General features: G+C 36.2%; 1 pseudogene; it reads right to left on the bottom strand.

Moving 5' to 3' along the window:
• Positions 1-16632, bottom strand: part of LOC120189799 — a 31831-nt pseudogene extending 15199 nt beyond the window's left edge.
• Positions 16633-26574: the final 9942 nt, after the last annotated feature.

Raw genomic sequence — 26574 nt, 5'->3', positions numbered from 1 at the left:
CTCCAATATTATTTGTCAAGCAATCATGCACATTGTGAAGCAAAGCTCTCATATAGCTGTTGCAGTGTTGATTTCTGCTATACAATCACAATATGGGTACACTGTCTCATATAAAAAAGTGTGGTTGGCAAAACAGAATGCCATTTGCAAACTTCATGGCGAATGGGATTCCTCTTACAACGAGCTGCCCAGTTGGTTTCATGTTGTGCAAAGACTTAATCCCGGGACAATTGTTGAGTTCGAAACTCAACATCATTACGTGAATGATCGAATGGTTCGCGATCGCTGCCAATTTTACCGTGTCTTTTGGACTTACCCTTAGTGTATTAATGCAGTCAAGTATTGTAAACCAGTTGTCCAAATTGATGGTACTTTCTTGTATGGGAAATACAAGCAAATTTTTTATTATTGGCTGTGGTCCAAGATGGAAACCGCAATATTCTTCCTGTTGCGTTTGCCCTCGTTCAAGGAGAAGACACTGAGTCTTGGGCTTTTTTCCTTAAAAATTTACGTTTACATGTTGTCACCAGGGAACGAGTATGCATTATTTCAGACCGAGGAGCCGGGATAAAAGCAGCAATGGACTCTTTGGGTACAATGTATAGACCTCCACATGTTCAACATCGTTATTGTGTCCGTCATATTGCTGCAAACTATTACGGAAAATACAAGAAGAATGATGAACGCCAGTTAGTCGTGCGGATGGGTATGTTACTTTTTCCCAAATTTTCTATCAATTTCTTATTACTTATACTTATTTATACTTCATATTAACTATTACATATTCCTAATGGCTTAGGTTACGAACTCTTACCTCAAAGGTTTGAGTCGATGCTACAAGAGCTGTTTGGCAAAAATAAGAAGGGGTGCGAGTACATTATGGACATCAGCAAAGAAATGTGGATAAATGCATATGACGGGGGGTATCGCTATGGTCATATGACAACAAACTTGGCTGAAGCAATAAATTCAACCTTAAAGAGGGCGCGTCATTTACCAGTCACGACGTTGGTTAAAACGATTTATTTTCGTTTGGGTCAACTCTTTGCAAAGCTCGGTGGACAAGCTCTTACTTGAATGCAAAACGGACATATTTACCACCCAAGACTAGTAGTTGATTTACAGAAAAAAGTGGCTGCATCAAATGGGATGTTAGTTACAAATTTTTCTCGCACCCGTGAATTGTTTCGTGTAACCGAAATGCCACGTCCGCTGCAAGGGATTAGAGATAACTCTTTCAGAGTTAATCTGTAAGAGAGGTGGTGCGATTGTGGTTTTTTTCAAGTACTCAAATATCCATGCTCTCATGTCATTGTTGCTTGCTCACATTCACATTTGGACTACAAAAATTATGTTGATCCCGTATACCAACTTTCACAAGTATTCAAGGTATATGAATTTGAGTTTCCGCCCATAGAAAACGAAAGAGACCTAAATGAGATTCAAACTTGGCTTACAATTGTACCAGATCCATTGCTATTGAGGGACTCAGGTCGTCCAAAATCTACTAGAATACATTGTGATATGGATATTCGAGAGAAGTCAACAGAACAAAAACGATGTGGGCATTGTAGAAACATCGGGCACAATAGAAAAAAATGTCAGCTCTGTTATCATAAAACTGTTAACTCTTATGTAATTAATATTGTATTTAAATGAATGTTTTTGTTTCTAATAATTTAATGTTATTGCATTTATATAATTTGTCAATGTATGTACACCTAAATAATTTTTTTAACTTTAAATACATAATTATTTAAATATTTATTTAATATATTAATTAAATTATTAGTTATAATTTTTTTAAATATAATAATAATTCCACCTTCTAAGTAGAGAAAAATATTAAATTAAACAAATTAAAAGTTATTAAAAAATTTATATACGATGACACTTCAGTTCTAATTGGAGGATTAAATTTATTAAATTAAATTTTCAATAAGACTAATTTCATAAAATATATAAGTCTTGAAGATTAAATATGTAATTATACTAATTTATTAACTTATGCATCAATATTTTCGTTAAATATTGATAAGAGATGACTAGATTGATAACATTTAAATAATTAACTGATAAAATTAATAGATCGATAATCAAAATCAAATAATAATATAACATATGTGTAATATTATAATTTCATACATTTTTCCTATAACTACAATAAAGTCAAAACTGGTTTTTATATATTGTTATATCATATTAATGTAGATAATTCACTCCACCTTTAACACACATTAACAAAATACATTTGATAATTCTTACAAACACTTTACATAATATATTATTAATTTATAATAATAAAAAATAAAATATTTATTATTAAACAAAATATGTGGCAGTCGAGCTGGCGAAAGGCGCGTCCCCGGGGATGCGCCTTCCACACGTGGCATCCAACTCAACGAAAACGGGTAAAGCGCGTCCCCGGGGACGCGCCTTTCGCCAACTCAGCCGAAAGGGTGCCACTTCGGGAAATATATATTAAACGATGCCAAAAAGGTAAATATTCGTTAAAGGCGTGTCAGTTTGGTCAAATAGCCTCCTCTGCTTCTTTCTCTAGCCACCGCTTCATCTTCTCCCGTTATGCCGTCGCTAAGCCTAGGTCACGGTGATAATCGCTAGACCGAGATTCTTCCCTCGTTCCATCTTCTTGTCGTGTGGTCTTCGTTTGAGCGTCGATAAGGTACAAAATCGAAACCCAACCATCGTGAGGAATGTAACGTTTGTTCTCGGTGGCCAAAGGGGTCGGGTTACGTGCGAGGCCAAATCGGCTGGTATTAGATCTACCCTTTGCCGTTGCTGGCCAAGGTGCAAGCCGATTGTTTCCAGCTACGACTGCTGCCTGATTTCCTTGCTGGTCAACGACCGATCGTGGGGGCGACAGAATCGGGTTGCCCTTTTGCATCGACTGCCCCTATTTCTGTTACCGACGACCCTTAATTGCATTGAAACCCCGCTGCTCGTTTCCCTCGTTCAAACCGGGTAACAGATGTATTTTTTCCCTCCCTCTTTCGATTTGCATGCATATTTATAACTGTGAAGTATCTTATTTTTTAGCGTTTGATTGGAACCAAAATACTTATATTTTGCTGTTTGTTGGTGTTTGCGTGTCACACGTAACCGTTGTACCGGGAAAACCGGCGTTGGTTGCGAGAGGCACGAGGGTCAGGGCTCTTTTTTATGGTTGCGGCGCTGTTGATATGTTAGGGTTCCAAACCCTAAATTCCCTTGGCTAGTTCAGACCCATTCCTTTGGATCAATATGTGAACTGTTACTGGACCTGAAAAAACAAAAAAAAATAAAAAAATAAAAATAAGTGATAAATAATAATAATAATAATAATAATAAATAAAATAAATAAATAGATATAAAAAACGTTTTAAAACTATATAATATAATATATATGTTTAAAAAATAATTTTCAAAACTATATAATATATATTTTTAAAAACTAATTTTCAAAACTATATAATATATATTTTTTAAAAACTAATTTTCAAAATTATATAATGTATATTTTTAAAAAAAATTAATTTTAAAAACTATATAATATATATGTTTTCAAAAAGTTTTTAAAAAAATTATATAATATATAAATGTTTTCAAAATGTTTTCAAAAATATATATTATATATATATTTTAAAAACGTTTTTTAAAAAACTATATAATATATATTTTTGAAAATCGTTTACCGAAAATTATGTATTATATTACTATATAAATATATATATAGAATAAAAAAAATAACTCATGACGAAAGTGAGTGTTTACAACCTTAACATTATCGAGCAACTGAGTTTGCATTTTTTTTTTTTTTTTGCATCTCATACAACTGGTTTGAGTGTGCCAATCCTTAAGCTCAATCTATGAAACGGGTCTGATTAAAACATATATTGCAACTAAATTTCCGTACAAAATAAAGCAGATGATTGCGATTAATCGTAAAGTATTTCTCTGCACCCCCACCTCAGATGAAACCTGTTTTAGCAAATAAAGCAATTAAAGACGAGAACTAGTCGATTATTTATAGAAGAAACCTATATGTGAACCATTAATCCGTACAAAATAGTTTGTATGCCTATATTTATAACATACCTGCCTCCTCTTTCTGTTATATAGTTTCTGATGGGACCACTCAAGTAAACATCCGGAGAACCCTTCAGCATACGCAGAAGGGACGCCTCTGTCTTAGTGGCAAACAGCGAGAAAATGGTGAGTATGCAACGGGCGCTTATGTTATCACAGTCAATGAAACCCAAGGCATAAGCAACCGGATCCCACATTCTCTGGATACTCATGCGTGTACCACCTTTAGACAAAAACCAATCGGAGAAGCTTATCTGCAAAAGGTAAATGAGTGTTTAAGTATATGGGAAATGCATAGGAAAACATAAAAGAAAACGCCAAGAAAAAGTTGTTTACAGGAAAAATAAGAAAACAGGAAAGAGCAAAAATGATTGACGCTTAAGAAAAGCATGAGAATTATGATGATGGATCAAAGTAAAGCCACTTGGTTTGAGTTTAACTACCTTCGAAACAAGAATGAATGAAAGAAAATCGATCACAAATGGTGTTGGTCAACTTCATGCGATTAAGATGTTGAATGAATGCCAATTAAAGTAATCTTATGTTGGAAATCTTAGAATTAAGGAACTGAATATTCTTCCTTATTTTTAGGAGTTAACTTAGTGTAAATATGTCTCTAATTGTAGTTCCTAATTTTTAGGGATATTTTCCTATTTTTGTACTAAACCTTCCTTTAAAGTTCTAATCTGCTGTTAGAGAAATATCATAATCATTTTTTTCTCAAATCAGTTCATGGCATCAGAGTTGTAGGGATTTTCTGATCCATTCTACTTTTTTAGTTTTCTCTCGTGTCTTGTTTTTCTATTATGACAAACACTGAAAATATTTCTAATTCTGAGACTTCACAAGTAACTCAGAATGTCAATCAAGCACTATCTAATAGTGATGTTAATTCGTCCCTCACAATCACTAATCACCGATTGGATGGGAAGAATTTTTTACAATGGTCCAATCAGTACTCATGGTGATTCGAGGCCGTGGGAAACTAGGATATATCAGTGGCGAAATTCCACGTCCTTCCTTTACTGATCCTATGTATTCTATTGTCATGGCCTGGCTGATCAACTCCATGGAGAGTCACATAAGCCGAACCTACCTCTTATTCAAGACTGCAAAAGAAATGTGGGATGCAGTCAAGGAGAACTATTCTGATCTAGGAAATGCTTCTCAAGTTTTTGAAATCAAGCTAAAATTAAAAGACATTCAGCAATGAACTCTTGATGTTACACGGTACTACAACAACTTAAAAGTCTTATGTCAGGAATTCGATATGTACTATGAAGTGGACTGGGGTGAAGGCTTGGAGCACACCAAGTGCATGTCACATCTCAATAAAGAACGGCTCTATGAGTTCCTAGCAGGGCTGAACCGAGACTTGGACGAAGTTCGTGGCCGTATTCTAGGTAGGACCCGTCTTCCAACCATTGGAGAAGCATTTGCATAGGTTCGGAGAGAAGAAAATCGTCGCCGAGTGATGATGGGAGATTCCAAGGAACCAAAACCCGTGACCAATTCTGGTCATAGTCCTACTAAATCATCTGTCCTGGTCTCAAGGGGCCCTTAATCTTAAAAGAATCGAGCAAGGAATGATTCAAAACTAAGTCGCTCAGGAGATCGACTGTGGTGTAGCCACTGTAACTGTACTGGTCACACAAAGGAGAAATGTTTCAAGCTCCAGGATTATCATGGTACAACAAAAATTCAGAAGGAAAATAAGGCTCTTTTATCCTTGGGTAGCTTATCCACAGCAACCCCTGTACCTACTGAAGTTGTTCAGGATGTTAGCCTAACAAAATCCAACTTGAAACTCATCACAAGTTACTCAGTGCACCAATAAGCCATGGTTCCTTGATTGTTCAAGGTACTGCTTTTAATATTACTTTTGAATCCAGTAATCATCCATCTTGGATTCTAGATTCGAGAGCATCCGATCACATGACATGTAATTTATCACTATTCCATATGTATGCCCCCTGCCATAACCAATCTCGAATTCAGATAGTTTATGGTTAATACTCATCTATTGCTGAAAATGGGGTTGTTCGACTCACTAAGGACTTCTCACTCGAGAAAGTTCTTCATGTCCCTAGTTTATCTTGTAATTTATTGTCAGTAAGTAAACTTACTGAAGACAAGGCTGTTTGTGTTGAATTTTATGCTGATGGTTGTATTATACAGGAAAAAAATTGGGGAGGATGATTGGCACTGCTAAGGCTGATGATGGACTCTATATATGGGATGATTACAAGGACAAGAATAAAAAATGAGTATTTTCTCTCTCTGCTTCAAACGAGGACACTGTCATAACGTGGCATCGTAGGTTAGGACATCCAAATTTCCTGTATTTGAAGCAGTTGCTTCCTATGTTATTTCGGAATAAAAAAATCGATTCTCTAAAATGTGAAATCTATCAATTGTCAAAACATACCCGTGTTCCCTATCCTTTGAAGCCTTATATACAATCCAAACATTTCTCTTTGATTCATAGTGACCTATGGGGGCCAAGTCGTGTAAAAAACATCACGGGTCCTAGATGGTTTATAACATTTATTGATAACCATACTAGAGTATGTTGGGTTTACCTCCTAAAAGAAAAAACAGAAACACCAAAAATATTCCATAATTTCCACTCCATGATTCGAACCCAATTTGACTCAAACATACACACGCTCCGCACTGATAATGGAAGGGAGTATTTCAATTATGTTTTAATCCCCTATCTCTCTGAACAAGGCATCATTCATCAAAGCTCTTGTCCTGACACACCTCAACAAAACGGGATCTCAGAAAGAAAAAATAGACACTTACTAGTTATTGCTCGAGCCTTGATGTTTACCATGAAAGTTTCAAAATACCTATGGGGGAGGTTGTCCTTACTGCATGTTATTTAATAAACCATATGCCCTCTAGAGTTCTTAATCTCCAAACTCCTTTACATGCCCTACAAAAAACCTTCCCCCTATTTCGTGTTCCTATCCTACCAGCCAAGATACTTGGTTATAAAGCCTTTGTACATAATCACCAACCTAATCAATCCAAACTTGATCCCCGAGCACACATATGCGTCTTTGTTGGCTACTCATCCACACAAAAAGGATAGAAATGTTACTCACCCACCTTGCATCGCATATTTGTCTCTCGTGATGTCACGTTTTTTTTGAAAACGAACCATATTTTTCTGTCACTCATCTTCAGGGGAGACTCTTAGTGAAGATGAGACTCTTCGTACTCTTCTTATTATACCCCCTGAGCCTATCCTTAACACCCCTGTCACACAAAATTCTAAGGATGACTCTGTCCTCATAACACCAGATTTGAGTGTTCCACTAGAGAGAGATGAACTTCCCAATGATGAAATCCCCATTGGAAGTAAGCTTCTGCAACCTAATCCCTCTGAAACACCCCATCTATAGCCTCTAGAAATCATTGTTTATTCTCGAAAACATTTCCCTCCTAAAAATGACATAGCAGCAGTGCCAAATTCATCCAACTCCGAGGACTGTCCTGTTCCAGACCAATCTCCTAGCTCGTCGAATATGGACCTTCCCATTGCTGTTCGTAAAGGCACAAGAACTTGTACTCAACATCCAATCTCTCAGTTTGTATCCTATGGAAATTTATCTAAAGCTTACAAAACTTTTGTAACTAATATTGACAGTGTAGAGACTCCAAGAAATGTGAAGGAGGCTTTGAAATCAACCGAATGGAGACATGTTTTTGAAGAAATGAATGCTCTCAAAAATAATGGGACATGTGAAGTTACATATCAGCCAGAAGAGAAGAAAACCGTGGGCTGTAAATGGATTTTCACCACAAAAATTAAGCCTGATGTGAGTATTGATCGACACAAGACTCGGCTTGTGGCAAGAGGTTTTACTCAAACCTATGATCTCGACTATGATGAGGTATTTGCCCCCATTGCAAAGCTCAATACTGTTCAAGTGCTCCTTTCCTTGGCTGTCAACCTTGATTGGCTCTTAACACAACTTGAAAAAATACATTCCTCAACGGAGACTTGAGCGAGGAGGTATATATGGACTTTCCACCAGGTTTTGAAGAAGAAAAAGGGCGAGTATGCAGATTAAAGAAGTCCCTATACAGACTGAAACAGTCCCCAAGAGCTTGGTTCAGTTGTTTTACCAAGGCTATGACTAGCAGGAATTACACCTAAGGGCAAGCAGATCATACACTATTTTACAAACACTCGGGAAGTGGGAAATACTCTATTTTTATCGTCTATGTTGATGATATTATCCTAACAGGGATGATTCGAGTGAGTTGATGAAACTAAAAGACTTCCTCAGCACATAATTTGAGCTTAAATATTTGGGGAATCTCAAATACTTCCTTGGCATGGAAGTAGCACAGACTCGGACAAGCATCTCTATTTCCCAACGAAAGTATGTTCTTGATTTATTGGTTGAAACTGGCATGCTAGGTTGTAAACCTACCGAGACCCCAATGGAATTCAATTCTAAACTAGGCAATGAAAATGATGGGGAAGAAGTAGACATGGGGAGATACCAGCGACTCGTGGGAAAACTTATTTATCTATCTCACACCCGACCTGATATTGCATTCGGGGTAAGTGTCATCAGTCAATATATGCATGCTCCAAAGGAAAAACATTTGGAGACAGTTTACAGGATGCTAAGGTATTTGAAGGGAACATCGGGTAAAGGTCTTCATTTCAAGAAAAATACCAGTCGTGCTATGAACTTTACACTGATGCATAATGGGCAGGATTAGTGAGTGAAAAACGATTTACAAGTGGTTATTGTAGCTATGTGTGGGGCAATCTTGTGACATGCAGAAGTAAAAAACAGTTTGTTGTGGCTCGTAGCAGTTCAGAGGCAGAATATTGAACTTTATCTCATGGTATATGTGAGGGAATTTGGTTACAAAGATTAATGAAGGAACTTAAAGTACCTTATGTTCAACCTATTAAGATATGTTGTGATAATCAAGCTGCTGTCAGTATAGCACATAACCCAGTTCATCACGATCGGACTAAACTGGTGGAGCTAGATCGTCATTTCATCAAAGAGAAGGTAAATTCAGGAGAAGTTCGTATCATCTATCTTCCTACTAAGCAACAAGTTGCAGACTTGCTAACTAAAAGTCTGAGTAAGAACGTGTTTGAAGATTTTATTGGCAAGCTGGGATTGATAAATATCTACACACTTGAGGGGGAGTGTTGGAAATCCTAGAATTAAGGAATTGAATATTCTTCCTTATTTTTAGGAGTTAACCTAGTGTAAATATGTCTCTAATTGTAGTTCTTAATTTTTAGGGATACTTTCCTATTTTTGTACTAATCCTTCCTTTAAAGTTGTAATCTGCTGTTAGAGAAATATCGATATCATTATTTTCTCAAATCAGTTCATCTTACATACACTATCCAAATCTATGATATCCTTCAACGCTCCATCTGGATCAACAAGAGCCTTCACAACTGGACTTAAGGCAAGTGCCACGACATTTCTTGCTTTATCGTAAGTCTGCAGTTGAAAAATGTTAATCAAATAGCTTGAGAACCATCTAGTTTAGCTCGGGAAATGAAAACAAAACTTCTATTAAGGAAAGGTAAACTGTAGCCTATACAACTTAAGAATTCGATAAAACATGTCTTCAAAATGTCATTGATGATATGACTGTGGCGGTAGCAATAATTATGAACAAGAAAATGATAGTAGAAAACCTTCAGTTGATTTGTAGTTAAAAAGGCATTAATCCCATGTATGGGAGCTCCAACGGGAAATCTAAAATCAAGTTCTGCATCCAAACTCAAAGTCATAAAATTGAACAAAGGAAAGCATGACTAAAAGAATGACCTTTTTAGTTCGATTTTTTTAAAGTAAGATCCTAACGGAAAATTTATTATCTTAGAATATAAATTTAGCACAAACCATACCACCAATTTCGCCCCATTTGTTACGAATGTGGAGTATGATCCTTCACAAGTAGATTTTTATCTGCACCCACCTAAGATCAAGTAGGGATCAAGGAAAAAACACTATTAGAAGCCAGAGAAACAGTTGAACCTATATTTAAATGATAATATTACGTTACATGGACTTGGATACGAGAGTGGCACGTAGGTATTCAATATATGGCATGAATGATACAAAAATCCTATTTCCTTGCAAAATTTAACATGCTTTCCTATAAATATATTGGCATGAATAATACAATATCAAATGACCATGAGAATCTATAACTAGGCCGACGCTTCACCTTTTTCATCAAACGGAATAGATTGTTGTAGCAACCAAAGAAAACATGCATCCCCATCTCAATGTGGTTTCCTTTTCTATCAACAAAAGAACCTACTTTACCTCCGATGAAAGGCCTGCACTCATATATATCAACCTGAAGAAAGCGAAGTAAATATCAAATTACTGCCACTATATTGAATTATCACTAAACCATGTTTGTTTAAGGAAATAAGTTTACAGAAATGGGTTATCCGAAACTGAAAACGGTAAAATTATGGTTCTTCATGGTAATTCTTGTTCTTACTGAAACGCCAATCTGGTTAATATATTGCAAAAAACAGCTATTTAGAGATGAGAAAAACCTCATGGCCTTGATCCAAGAGCTCAACAGCCGTCGACATGCCAGCAAGGCCAGCTCCGATAATAGCCACCTTCAGCTTCGGTCCACTATAACGTTCAGGCTCAGGTGGAAACAATCCCTTTGGAGCTGCAAAATAAACAATCCAATTATCTACCATGATGACATGAAAACTTCAATTCAACCTTTTTAGAACTACAATTTCTCAACATTATTATCAGTATCCGGTACCATTGATCTTTTAAATGATAAGAACCAAGAACTCTAAGCAATCTCCCTATAGAATTGTTGCGGAAGACGGCTATCGGATAGAGCAAAATCGCAACTGATAATTTGAGAAAATAAAAATGAAGATAAAAGAGACACAAAATTTATGTGGAAAACCCCTAAATATTTAGGGTAAAAACCACGGGCAACGGTAGAAGAATTTCACTATGAGAAAATAGGAATTACAACATCTCTCGATTACCAAGGAAAAACAATGATAATTCTCTCTAGATAAAATGAAACAACTCTCAAGAAACTCTCTAAAATCTCTCTAGTATTGGAAGAAGCTAGAATGCTTTGGGATGATTTTGAAGCTAAATGAGCTAGGGTATTTATAGTTGAAACTTAAGGACTAATTTGTAAATATCCTAAATTACAATGACTAAAATTTAGGATTTTACCATTTTTTTTCAACAAAAACAGCACCTTTCGGTGCTCCCCTTTGACAAAGTCATGTGCACCCATGTGCACCATTTTTTTCAACAATCTCCCACTTGAAGATTTGATTGGAAAATCATATCTTCACACCATTCTTTCTACCTTGTACCTTTATGTTGCTTACGTCTCTGACAGGCCACAAGAGGATCGACACCAAGTAAATTTATCAGTGTTGATCGCCTTCGTCATGAAATCTGCTATATTGTCTTTGGTATGGATCTTTTGCATATCTACCGTCCCTTCTTCCACCTTTTCACGAATGAAATGGTACTGAACTCGTATGTGTTTTGTCCTTGAATGAAATGCTGGATTCCTTGCTAGATGCAAGGCGCTTGACTGTCGCAAACAAGAGACATACTCTTGATTGTGCCCAAGTTCCTCCAATAGCATCTTCAACCAAATTGCTTCTTTACTGGCTTGTGTAGCTGTACATATTCTGCTTCTGTTGTGGATTAGCCACAACTGACTGCAATTTTGAAACCCAGCTTACAGCTCCACCAGTAACTTTGAACACATATCCTGTAGTAGATTTGCTTTTATCCAAATCCCCTGCATAGTCAGAATCTACATACCCATTGATTAGTAAGTTTGATCCTCCGTAACATAATGCAACATTTGAGGTCCCTTTAATGTATCTCAGGATCCTCTTTACTGTATTCCAATGCTCTTTGCCTGGATTCTCCATGTATCGACTAACCACTCTCACTGCTTGTGCAATGTCTGGTCTTGTGCATATCATAGCGAACATTAAACTTCCCACTGCTGATGCATACGGTACTCGAGACATCTCCATCCTCTCTTCTTCACTGCTAGGACTCATACTGGAGGATAATTTGAAGTTAATAGGAAGAGGGGTAGAAATTGGCTTACAATCTTGCATGTTGAATCGTGACAAGATCTTCTTCAAGTAATTCTTTTGTGAAAGCCAAATCTTCCTATTACTTCTATCTCGGTGAATTTGCATCCCTAGAATCTTGTTTGCTGATCCCAAGTCCTTCATTTCAAATTCCCTAGCCAGTTGTGCCTTCAATTCTTCAATATGATCTTTGTTGGGTCCTGCAACCAACATGTCATCTACATACAACAGCAATATAACAAAATCGTTATCACCAGATCTCTTGAAATAAGCACAAGGGTCTACATTAAGTCTATTATATCCAAGGCACATAATGAAAGAATCAAATCTCTTATACCAACACCTCGGCGCCTGCTTTAGACCGTACAGAGATTTGTTCAACCTGCAAACCAAGTTCTTCGTTTCTTTTTCTTCAAAACCTTCAGGCTGGAGCATATAAATTTCTTCTTCAAGATTTCCATGAAGAAAAGCTGTTTTAACATCTAGCTGCTCTAGATGTAAGTCCAATGTAGCACACATTGCCAAAACTACTCGAACTGTTGTTAGTCGAACCACAGGAGAAAATATTTCATTGAAATCAATACCTTCTTTTTGAGCATATCCTTTGACAACCAGTCTTGCACGATACCTCTCAACTTGATCGTCACCATTTCGCTTGATTTTGAAGACCTATTTGTTACCAATTGGCTTCCTTCCTTGTGGTAGTGTCACAAGGTCCCATGTATTATTTTTATGAAGGGCTTCGATTTCTTCTTGCATCGCCATCATCCACAGTGAAGCATCTGAGCTGTTTATTGCCTCCTGGTATGTTGATGGCTCACCGTCCTCTGTTAAAAGGCAGTATGCAATATTACCTTCTATAACATAATCCGAGTGCCAATTGGGACGTCTTCTCACACGATCTGATTGACGAGTTGTTGGAGCTTCAGAACTCTCTGGTTCTTGTTCATCATGTGCTGGTTCTGCTTCAGAAGAATCTCCTTCTTCAAACTCTTTTCCACATGTATCTGAGTAGTCTCTACTTTTCAGCGTTATCATCGTCTTCTTTTCTTTGTAGCTTATCTTCTACAAAGATAACATCCCTGCTAATGATCACTTTGCGGGCAGTGGGATCCCACAAGCGATACCCCTTTACTCCATCAGCATACCCCAAGAATTTGTATTTCCTAGATTTTAGATCCAGCTTTGAAATTTCTTGGGCGTTGTACATCACGTATACAATACTTCCAAATACATGGAGGTTTGAATAATCAACTGGTTTACCAGTCCACATCTCCATTGGTGTCTTCAGCTTTATTGCAGTTGATGGAGCTCGATTCACCAAATAACAGGCGGTATTGACTGCTTCTGCCCAGAATGATTTTTCTAGGTATGCGTCTCTCAACATTGCTCTTGTTCTTTCTAACAAGGTTCTGTTCATCCGCTCTGCCACTCCATTTTGTTGAGGAGTGTTCGCCACTGTGAACTGTCTTTTGATGCATTCTCTCTTGCAAAAGTCATCAAATTCTTCGCTTGTGTATTCTCCTCCATTATCTGTTCTGAAACACTTGATCTTATTTCCAGAATCAAGTTTCACCCGCGATTTGAAGTTTTTGAAAGTTGCAAACACATCTGACTTCTTCTTAATAGGGTACACCCAACATCTCCTGGAGTAGTCGTCAATAAATGAGACAAAGTATTTTGCTCCGCCTAGGGATATGACCGGTGCTTGCCATACGTCAGAGTGAACCAATTCTAGAACACTTTTGCCTCTAGAATTTGATGTGTTGAATTTCAACCGGTGTTGCTTACTTGTTATACAATGCTCACACAAAGGAAGTGATACATTTGTTAAGCTGGGAAGTAGCTTTTGCTCCACAAGGACTTTCATTCCTTGTTCTGACATGTGTCCAAGTTTCTTATGCCATAGCATTGCAGAATCTGAACTACATGAGGCAACAGAGGCTTCTGCTTCTAGCAAAGTCTCTCCCTTCAGCATGTACAAGTTTGCAGCTATCTTTTCGCCTTTCAGCACCACAAGCGCTCCATGGAACACCTTCATGATTCCTTTCTGTGTTTCAATCTTGCTTGCATTATTATCCAACAATCCGTAGGATAATAAATTTTTCTTCAGGCCTTTCACGTGCCGCACATCTCGAACAACTTTAATTGTTCTATCATACATCTTCAATTTGATGGTTCCCACGCCAACGATATCTAAGGCATGATCATTGCAACTATAGACAGATCCTCCTGAGACAAGTTCATAATGATGGAACCATTCTTTTCTTGAGGTCATGTGATATGTTGCTCCTGAATCAATGAGCCATATATCTGCAAATCTTTTTCTGCCTTCCACGGTAGTTGACGCTTCACAGCATAGAGCATCTCCATCATCTGAAGTGTTTGCGGTATTGCCTTGTGGATTAGAGTTTTTATTGAGACTCCAACAATCCTTCTTCAAGTGACCCTTCTTTCCACAGTGGTAGCACTTTAAAATTTTTTTGCTTCTGGACTTCGATCTACCATGTTTGTGACTGCTGCTTTGGCCACGTTCTGTTGATCTCCCTCTCGTCGTTATCAACACTTCTGCTTGTTGCAGATTTACTTGTTTGTCTTCCTTGTTCTTACACCGATTTTCTTCTTGTAGAACAGCAGCTGCAACGTCATCGAAGACTAGACTGGTGACATTACTATTTGTCAAGTTGATGATGAGTTGATCATACGAATCCGGTAGACTTTGAAGTAGAAGTTCAGCACGTTCTTGTTCTCCTATTTTACAGCTTAAGGTTGTAAGCTGAGAAAATAAGGTGTTCAGTGTATTTAAGTACTCTGTCACTGAAGTAGATTCTGGCATACGTAGAGTGTACAATTTCCTTTTAAAGAAAATTTTATTGTGCAACGATGTGGCCTCGTACAATTTGGTGAGATGATCCCATATCTCCTTAACTGTCTTCTTCTCCTCGATGCTTGACAATACTTCATCTGCTAATGCTAGATGAAAGATTGCCATATCATTTCCGTCCATCTCATTCCATTTGTTGTCATCTGCGAAATCCACCGGCCTTTCATTGATAGCCGCTAGACACCCGTCTTTCCTCAGGATGGCCTTCATCTTCAATTTCCACAGTGAGAAATTTCTCCCATTGAATTTTTCAATATTAAATTTCGTTGTCATAGCTTCTATTACAGATAGCTCCCACTATTTCACTATCGTGAATAGTTCTCTGGAACCTTCAAAGAATGTGTAATACCTTCTTACTTTCTTATGTTGGAGGATCCACCTTTTGGTGGCAACCACAAAGACAATAAGCAGATATTACACACTCTAATCTAGCTCGGATACCAATTGTTGCGGAAGACGACTATCGGATAGAGCAAAATCGCAACTGATAATTTGAGAAAATAAAAATGAAGATAAAAGAGACACAAAATTTACGTGAAAAACCCCTAAAATATTTAGGGTAAAAACCACGGACAACGGTAGAAGAATTTCACTATGAGAAAATAGAAATTACAACCTCTCTCGATCTACTAAGGAAAAAACAATGATAATTCTCTCTAGATAAAAAGGAGAAAACAACTCTCAATAAACTCTCTAAAATCTCTCTAGTATTGGAAGAAAGTTAGAATGCTTTGGGATGATTTTAAAGCTAAATGAGTTAAGGTATTTATAGTTGAAACTTAAGGATTAATTTATAAATATCCTAAATTACAATGAGTAAAATTTAGAATTTTATCATTTTTATTCCAACAAAAACAGCACCTTTCAGACAAAGTCATGTGCACCCATGTGCACCGTTTTTTTTCAACAAGAATAACCTCAATTCATTACACATTCCTCCTTTACTTCCAAGATGAAAAAGGCAAATCAAGCTGATCAAACAATTTACAAGATAGCACTTTGCAAGTAAGATAAAGCAAACCCCATTTTCATATTCCAAATCCCTGTAAATTCGGCTAAACTAAACATAATTCAATATGTTATCTACCAAAAAGAAACACATAAAAATTAGAATAACAAGAATACCAGAATCCAGAAGAGCCCAGAAATAAGGCAAATGAAAAACACAGGAGAAATAGAGAGAGAAATACCATTAACACTCATGTCAGAAACATTAGTGTCTAAAGAAGATTTCACACAGAGCTTTGGAGACTTAACCCGAGCCACTGAACCCAAACCAGTGGCTCCAAACAGAACAGAAGCAGAAGCCATAGATAACCCAACAATTAAGGAACTTTCAACTTTCCTTCTCAAACAATAAGAAGCTACAATTTCTTTCTTTGATTAACCCGGGAAAAAACATAAAAGAGGAAGTTTTGGGAATCAAGATTGTAGAAAAAGAATCTCTTGGAGAATTCAGCTCAAAGTTTCGATTTTTCTTAATACTACGATGTAGAAAAAGAAAAAAAAAGTCTTTTGAGGGTTGAAACAAAGCAGAAGAAATGGAAAAAAATGGAAGAGATACAATGGACCAACCAAAACCAAATGTTTTTGTTTTGGGTTCAACAGTGCTAAAAAGTTAATATCTAGTGGAGTTTTCAGTTGAAGTTGGGAGAAACATTTTAATGGATGTAGTCATTTCTTTTCCTCATCTTCTGTTGACGTTGGTTTGAGGTGAATTGCCTAGGGACGAGGAAGGACCACGATAGCCCTCTCCTCCTACAGTTGCCTAGTTTCTGGCTTATTGACTTCATGATTAGACAAATAGTTAAGGGATTTATAGTATTTTTTATCAAACCGATATTAAATTTTGAGATTTTTAGCTATGTTATTAAAATCAGACTGAACTGATCGGTTTAACCGGTTGAATCATAAATTGGTGGCCTATCCAATCCGGTTAATTTTTAAAGTCGGTTGTGCACAGAATCGGTAAAGAACCGATAAAATCGGGGTGAACCAACTGAAAATGATAAAACCGATGTGAACTGCCGGTTCTCTTTTTTTCTTTAAAAAAATTTAAATCAAACGACGTCATTTGTTAAACGAGCAATATCAAACTTGATTACCGTTGAGCTCGACTCGAACTCGAAAACTTTAAAAGTAAACTCAACTCGACTTAAACACTCACGAGCTAAAAATTATCAAGTTCAACTCGAAATATAATATTGAAACTTGAACTCGAAAAGGCTCGAACTCAAAAAAAAAATAAAAGCTCGATTAAAGCCTGAAATTCAAGCTCAATTGAAACGAAAGAATAATTTGCTCTATTCTCACCAAAAGGCTCCATGATTTTGAATGTCAAATTACCTCTAGTATTTATAGAAGTCAGTTGGGATGCTCTTCTATGTTTCTTAGTTATGTGAGATTGTTTTGTTCTCATATTTTTACTCTTTAGACTTTTGGGATGTTCTTCTATGTTTCTTAGTCATGTGAGATTGTTTTTTTTAAATAAATCAAAGACATCGTCAGTTATGATTTTTTTTTTCAGCCCCTAATTTATTTTTTGATTATAGTTATATAATTATATTTATTATTTAATATATTTTACCTTAAATATTATGTTGTAGTTGATTTGAATCATTTTGTTTTACTTGATTTTATGTTTTTTAACTTATATATGTTATGAATTGTGATATTTTTATACATTTTAATATTGTAAACTTATAAAACGGTTATATATATATATTAATATTGTTTTGAATATTATGTAAAATTAAAAAAAATATTATTTTATATAAAATCCGATTCAACCCGATTGAACCACGGTTGAACCAGTACCTTCACTGGTTCAAGATCCGGTCCGATTTTAAAAACATTGAATTTTAGAACCACCGTCTGATTTTCATAATCTTTTAAGGGTAAATTACACTTACCATTAATATTTTAATAAAATTTCATTTTAATCATTAAGATTTGAAAAATAATTCTATTCATTAACGCTATCGATTTATCGTAAAATGATAACATTTGTTATATTATTTACTCAGTACGTTGGCAAGCTTAATGTAACTCTCAAAATATGATTGAAACGTCAATTTATTTTTATTATAAAAAATTTAATCACAATTTCTATATTTTACATCAATTTAATTTTAATTTTAAATTTTAAATAAATTATATTTTTTTTAAATAATTATAAAAATTTGTTAAAATTTTTGGAAAACACTTAAATTTAAAAATTCCGGATCCTTTCTTAACACATTTTCCTTTTAATTCATCAACCTTTGAAATTTCTCCAAATCAAAACTAAAAAAAATCCAAAAAATTAGAAGAAAAAAGTTGATGAAATAAGCGATATGTTGATGGGTTCTTTCACCACACGGTGAGCATTTTGGTGGTTTTAAATGGAGATAGAGGAGAGCTCCAAGGTCGCTTAAAGGTATAAATAAACACGACGATGAATGCAACAATATTTTGTATAACTTCATTTCGATGTATTCTGATTAAGATTATCATGGTGCTAGGAACTTAAATGATTGATTATATAGCTAGCGGCTGTTACATAGCGGTAACAGTATCGTCTGAAACCGTTATTGTATGACCACGATATCAATAATGTCCGTAATAACATCCGTCATCCGTTAAGTCCACAATCGTAATAAACGTAACGTAATCTAAAAAGCGTCTGTAACCACAATTTAAATTCTTTTGTCACATTAAAGGTCCAAATACATTTATAGTGTAAGAAAGAGAAATAGAAGGATTTTTTTTAAGTTCCCACTAGCTTTTTATTTTTGCTGATATTGTCGCTAAAGGGGGCTTCATTGTTTTGGGGTGATTGAGATTCCACCAGCATGAACCCAAGGACATGAACATCTTCATCTGTGCATGAATTCACATCTTCATACAAAATATATAACCCTCTGCATGAAAATCACAAAAAAAACTATAAAAACATGTTCAATCTTGTTTAAGGTAATGAAAGAATGAAGTGAAATGAAACACTAGTGAAATGTAACGTGGTTTAGCATTGCCTATATCCGCGAGCGAGATGAACAATAATCCACTATAAACGTAGAGAACACGAAAAGTACAAATACATTATATTACATGATATCACATGTATCTTCGACAAAATTATCTCTATAATATAAACCCGTCAAAAAAATTGTAAAGATCCTAAAAAGATTACATCTCTTCAAAATAATTTTCTTTCACATAACATTAAAGTCTAAGATATATATATTTATAGAGTCAATATTTGATCATCAATGATTATTTTTTTCATAAGAACTCTTTTTCCACAAGAATTCTTACCTAAAATAAATATTTACTTTATTAAATAAATCAAATTACCAAGTAATCTTCAACCATTATAATTACAATAAAATCCAACTTAATTACCAATTATAATTTAGCTTAAAATATAACAAATATTTGTTATAATATCAAAATGATTATCAACAAACAAACAAATACAATAAAAAATAAAGAACACCAAAACTTACTTAGAAAACCCGAAAGGAAAAACCCAAGAGGATTTTGAATAACGAAAAACTTGATGTATAACCTTTTACCCTTAGTATCCAGTTATAGGGATATATACTTTATTACAAAAGAAAATTAAATAAGAAGAAATCTATTTAATAAAGTTATCTACTTTTAGTCAAACTAGGATTCTTATTTTCTCAAATTTAAATATTAATTAATTTTTGTCACTTTGAATTCAAGTCAAACTCTAACAAATCTCTACCTTGACGTGAATTCTAAAATTGCAAAGATTTCGAGACAAAACACCAAAATTCGATAAGACACCTAAAATCAACAAAAAACCAATTTCTTTACTTCAACGAACAACTTCTCCACCTCTTCCACAACATCTCTCCAAGGGATAATCATCAGTAATGAACACCGATTGAATCCAAGCATTTCCTAAGCTTGGATTTAATCATCACATTGACATGGATACATAAGTGTCAACTTTACTCACAATTGTATCACCATGAGCAATATTATGCACATCATGATCCCGATCATCAATGATAATTCCATCTTCAAATTTGTTATGCTCACGAAATTGAACTCTTTTATGCTTCACATAACCATTATACCAAGGTTATCTTGTTTAGCAAAAAAATTTCTTTTGCTCAATTTAGTCAATAAGTTTTTACCAATAACAATGTTATTTAACATATGGGAGAAAACACCAGTTGCATTATCTAAAATTGTTAAACCCTGAAGAGTATAAAACTTAATAATATCTCTCTGCCCTTTCATCACAACAATAGGCCCCTTGTAAATTTTTATAGCTCTACATTTACTGGAGTTTTTATACCCTTTTAAATCTAGGGTACCAAACAAAATTAGATTTCTACTCAAATCTAGAGCATGTATGACATTATCAAGTGTTTGAACAATTCCAACAACTTTACAAGGGACATTATTTTCCAAAAATATATCATCTATAAATACAACTTTATTTGTCGCAAACTAGTCATAATTAGGACTCATATGAAAATTATTACCAGAGTCAAGTATCCACTTATCACTTGTTATAATGTGTCGTCAGCTGCAACTAGAAGTTCCTCGTCATTTCACTCCTCCACTACATCTGTCTCACTAGATTTTTCGAAGTTTTACTCTTCAAATTCTCTTTTAATTTTATTTTATAACTTGTAACACTCCGATTTAACATGAACTTATTTTTTTTACAAAAGTGATAAGTTTTACCTCGGTTGGAAATATTTGATTTGCCTCTTCCTATACTACCATAAAAATACTCTGTTTTTCTTACATGGTCTGAGCTAGTCGATCCATGCACTACGAGACCCTCAGTATAGGGTTCAGAATCAGATACAAGATTTTTCATCTTGTCAAAAGAGTACATGTAATTGTAAACTTCTTCAAGATTGAGTGTTTCATGGTTGTATAGAATTGTCTCTAAAAGACAGGTAAGAAGGAGACAACGAACATAGGAGGATCAATCCTAAGTCTTCTTGGTCATACTTTACTTCTAAAGTCATTAGATTAGAGATAGTTTCCTTGAATGCGACCAGGTTTTCTTAAAGAGACAAACCTTCCTCCAACTTGAGGGAATAAAGACGTTGCTTTAAGTGCAACTTGCTGGTCAACAGATTTCTGCATGCATAGTTGCTCTAATTTCACCCACAAAGAAGCATTTGTTTTTTCTTTCAACACATCCTGCAAAATTTGATTTGATAAGTGTAAACAAATTTGAGAAAGGGTTTTACGATCCTTACGTTTTTCCTTATTCGTCCATTGTGTTGCCGACTTCTCATTAAATCTTTCTATTGTATCGTCGAGATCTAACTGTGTAAGAACATCTCGAATCTTCACCTTCCATAGCGAGAATTTAGAGTTTTGATCCAATAGTGGAATATCATACTTCATTGTTGCCATATTCTTAAACCCGAAGCTCTGATGTCAAATTGTTATAATATCATAATGATTATCGGCAAACAAATAAATACAATCGAAAACAAAGAACACTAAGATTTACGTGGAAAACCCAAAAGGGGAAAACCACAGACAGAGGAGAAGAATTTCACTAATATGAAGGAAGAAAATACAAGAGTTGTCGAAACGATTTTTTCTCTTTAAAAGTGTGAGATTTTAAAAACCACAACATTTTTTAATTTATCTCTTTCCTGATGAACTTTTAATTAAAAATAAATGCAATTTAAAAAACATCTCGTTTCGAAAAATTTGGGATTCCTTTTTAAAATAAAATGTACGGCTCGAGAAGTCGCCACCAAAAACAGTTTGCCATTTTAAATAAAAAAATTTAATTAAAAAGACAAGTTGAGGTTTGCGTTACAAAAAATGAGTTCAGGAGTTGGTTACACGTGGGAAAGATTAGCACCCCACAGCGTCCTACTCGGTACCTATTCGATTAATTAATGTTTTTGCAACGAAATTTACAAATTCGAATTTAATTTGACTTTTGATACCATAACACAACAAAGATGTGAATTTTATAATGAATCAAAATATTCAAAAGCACCACAATAGATTCAATCAAAATTATCAAGCCTTTTAGAAAGATAAATAATATTCGATTATTTAAAAATATCGAGATCAGATCTTAGATAAGTTCGTACAATCTTTTCTTGAAAAATTTAAATAACCGAATATTTTTTTTTCTTTCGTTCCCACATTTTAAAGTGACTAACCATTTTTTACGTTTCAATGTTGGGATACACTTTTAATTTAGAATCATCGAAAGCAACTCTCTAATGAGTTAATACAAGCCACTCAAAATAAATTAAAAGGGTATTACCCTTAGTCCAATTATGTAATTTGATCGAGTTATGCACGTGGGGATATCATGCAAAAATTAATTAAAAAAAGATTATCTAAATAATACATGAAAAGTAACCATACAATATGACATCTTAACACAAAAATTATGTACATATATTTTGTAATTATAAATTATAAACTATATATATTAACATATAATGTACAAATGACACTTAAATACAATAACAAAAACATAACATGCCAAACTATAAAAAAGAAAAGAAAATATTACACATATTAAAATAATGACTAAATTTAAATAAACGTAAAATTAAACATACCAGTCAAAAATTAAAATAGAGACTTAAATAAAAAAATACGTATAAATATAAGGGACCTAAACCTAAATAACCAAAAAAATTACAAGTAAAACTAAAATTGGGAAAATAATGAAATCGGGACAAATACAAAAGGTTAAATTCAAAAGAAGTCCTTAACTGTGACTGAAATGCAAAAAACGCTAAACCTAGAAGGACCAAATAACAAACTTACCATAAAGTCTTGGTGGCTAAAAATTAATTTACCCAAATGTTTTAATATAAAACAACTAAACACACCAAAAATAAACATTCAGCCACATATCCCATCTTCCTCTCAAACTCTTCCCTCGTTCACAACCCTTACCAAGCCTCCATCGCCGCCGACCATCGGTTGCCTCCTCAGTGATTTCTCTTCGCTCCGGCCACCTACCGTATCAGCAAGGTAAACTATCTTACACCTAAGACTTACTAAACCCTTTACTCAACTCTTCTTCTCAAACCGAGAGCTCCAAGACTCTCCACACCGGCCACCATGCTTAGGTGGCCACATCCATCTCTGGCTATCAACATAGGTGGCCTATAAGGCCGGAACCTAAGCCAACTACCTCGGTTATCTCTATAGAACTCACTAAATGAAACCTTAAACCCTAAACGAACACCCTAAACGGTCGACCCTTCACCTCCGTAATAACCGACGAACAACGGGACTCCAATGAGAAACTCAACCAAGCCGGTAACATACCAAATCCCTCCTCTTATTCTGATTCAAACCTTAAAGTCTAAAAATAACCCCTAACTCTTTCTTTTCTCTCTTGATTGAGGCTATTGGAAGAACGCTCATCGTGCATCGACTTCAATCACACTATGGAGATATCAACCCGAATTAGATCCCTACTATATTGAGGTAAACAACTCCCTTATTTACTCTCTTTAGTTTCAAAATAATACATGCACACACAAAATTTCATTAGAAAATGAAAGCAAATCCAGAAAAAGTATCTCCAAAAATGTTTGTATTGATTTCGGTTATTTATATTGCTTACTTGAATACCATGAAAATATCTTTCCAGGTATTGCTTTCCTCGGCAATTCTTTGCCCATCATCTCTAGTGACAAACCGAGGTGCTCCATTGACTTCAAATTAGTCAGGTACCCGAACCAAGCAATGTGAACGTATAGAATCTCTTTAAATGATTATCTGATGCAGGGGGATCCGAGACAGATGATGCTGAGCTGTCAGATTGCACGTTGATGGCGCTGAGATACCATGAGTTGGCAGATCAGCGCAAAGGCGGGAATTGATTGTGACATGTTCCTCATTGGGGTCGTTTTGAGTATGTTTCAGTCTTTTGGCCATAACTTTGGCTACAGGTGTCAGAATCGCGCATAAGACCCCAATCCGGAAAGCTCTTTTCGACGCGCACACTCTCCACATGGAGCATAGCTCCATGTGGCCTTTTTTTCAACCTCAAATTCTGCTGTTTTCCCCTCCGAATCACTAGATTTAGTTATTTTTTACTATTTATGGTAATATTTCGATTGTTAATTAGGAAGTCAATTTAAATCCGATTTAGGCCGGATTTTTGGGAGATTGCTTATTTTATTTCGAATTTCAATTTAGAGTGATTTTAAAGATTTTGCTATTTTTGGCAAAATTCGAATAAAGACGATTTTTTTGCTATAACAGTCCGGCTTGTGGACTGCTTTTTGGATGGTTTTTGATTTTATAATATTTTATTAAACCCTAGAGACTTTTTCTCTCTGGTTTTTGGGCGAATTTTCTCTTGTGAATCGTCTGTCGGAGCTAGCCTACAGGATAATCACTATTCTGTCTGGCGTCAGTTGGTGTCAGAGCTTCAACATCTTCTTGGGAAATTTCACCAGTTTCAATGGCTGGAGGTCGTGGTCGTGGTCGTCGTGAGCAGGTTCCGAATGAAGAAGCCCAACGCCGTGATCGCAGCGTTCAGGATGTGATGATTACGGATTTGCAGAGGCAAGTCGCAGAATTAACCCAGCGCCTGGCGGCGCAGGATTTCGAGGATCGTGAGGCCTCTGATCACGATACCAATTCCACTTTCGAAAACCCATATCACAATCGCGCAGGATTCCGGGGCGCAGGATTCCGGGAGCACCGTGGTTGGGAGGAGCGTCATGGAGACCTCGGTTTTCGGGTCGATCTCCCTGAGTTTTCTGGTACGTTACAGGCCGAGGGATTCGTGGATTGGATTAATGAAGTGGAGCGTATTTTTGAATATAAGGAAGTCCCCGATCGTGTGAAAGTGAAACTGATCGCCATCAAACTCAAGGGCAGAGCATCTGCGTGGTGGGAACAGTTACGACGTTCACGAGAAAGACAGGGCAAAGCCAAGATCACTGATTGGGAGAAGATGAAAAAGAAGATGAAGGGCCACTTCATTCCCTTCGGCTACACGCAAACCTTATTTCAGCGACTTCATGCGTTGAGGCAGGGCGCGCGATCAGTCGATGATTACACGGAGGAGTTTTACCAATTGGTCGCCCGGAACGATTTATCTGAGACGGAGGAGCAGATGGTGGCACGATATTTGGGGGGTTTACGCCAGCCCTTGCAAGATGTCCTCAGCCTTCATTCATTGTGGAGTGTTTCGGAAGCATACCAGCGTGCACTTGCTGTTGAAAAACAGCAAAACAGGAGACCAGTGATCAGGAGCGATCACAACAGTCGACCAGTTCGCCCTCAAGAGTCCCGTCCTGCTCAGCAGCCACCGCAGAGTAATTCTAACCCTACTATTAGATGTTTTCGTTGTGGTGAACAAGGGCATAGGGCGACTGATTGCAGGAAGCCTGCTAGTCAAAAGGGCAAAAATTTGTTGATTGAGGAAAACGTGGAAGACGAGACTGAGGAGATTGGCGAACCCGTGTATGACGATGATGAGACTGATGATGTGATGTATGGAGATGGTCATGAGACTCTGGTCTTTCGCAAGAGTCTACTTACCCACAAGGGCGATTCAGGGGACGATTGGTTGAGAACCAATATTTTCCACACGACTTGCACAGTTGCAGATAAAGTCTGCAAAATGATCATTGACAGCGGCAGTTGTGAGAATGTAGTGTCCGAGGAGGTTGTCCAGAAATTGCAGTTGAAGATGGACCGTCATCCTAAGCCATACAAGTTGTCATGGCTAAATAAAGACAGTGAGGTAACAGTTGATAGGCGATGCCTCGTGTCTTTTTCAATTGGTAGAAAATATTTTGATAATGCCTGGTGTGATGTTGTGTCTATGGATGCGTGTCATATATTGTTGGGTCGACCTTGGCAGTATAATCGCAGTATCATTCATGATGGACGGAAGAATACATATTCCCTTAGCATCAAGGGAAAAAAGATTGTGTTGGCACCCCGGCGGGAAGGACTTACTCCTACCCCAGTAACCCATAATACTAATCTGCTTTCTATGTCCAGGTTTTTAGATGAGATTGAGCATGGCGACGTGGTCTATGCCTTGCTACCTTGCGAGAACAATGCAGTAGACATGGATACAGATTTACCAGTAGAGGTGCAGCGGTTGCTAGCAGAATTCTCTAACTTGATGCCAGAGGATCTTCCTCCTGGACTACCACCTATGAGGGATATTCAGCATCAAATTGACCTTATTCCTGGGTCAAGTTTGCCAAATTGACCAGCATATCGCCTCAGTCCCAAGGAGGCCGAAGAGTTGCAGCGATAGGTGGAAGAGTTGTTGGAGAGGGGCTATATCCGAGAGAGTATGATCCCATGTGCAGTCCCTGCTCTGTTAGTGCCAAAGAAAGATGGTTCTTGGCGTATGTGTGTTGACAGCCGAGCGATCAACAGAATTACAGTGAAGTACCGGTTTCCAATTCCCCGTCTAGATGATATGTTGGATCAGCTATCTGGTTCTAAG

Source organism: Hibiscus syriacus, unplaced genomic scaffold (genome assembly GCF_006381635.1).
Source record: "Hibiscus syriacus cultivar Baekdansim isolate YM2019G1 unplaced genomic scaffold, ASM638163v2 tig00116959_pilon, whole genome shotgun sequence".
NCBI classification, from domain to species: Eukaryota; Viridiplantae; Streptophyta; class Magnoliopsida; order Malvales; family Malvaceae; genus Hibiscus; species Hibiscus syriacus.
This window is presented reverse-complemented; position numbering and strand designations above follow the sequence as displayed.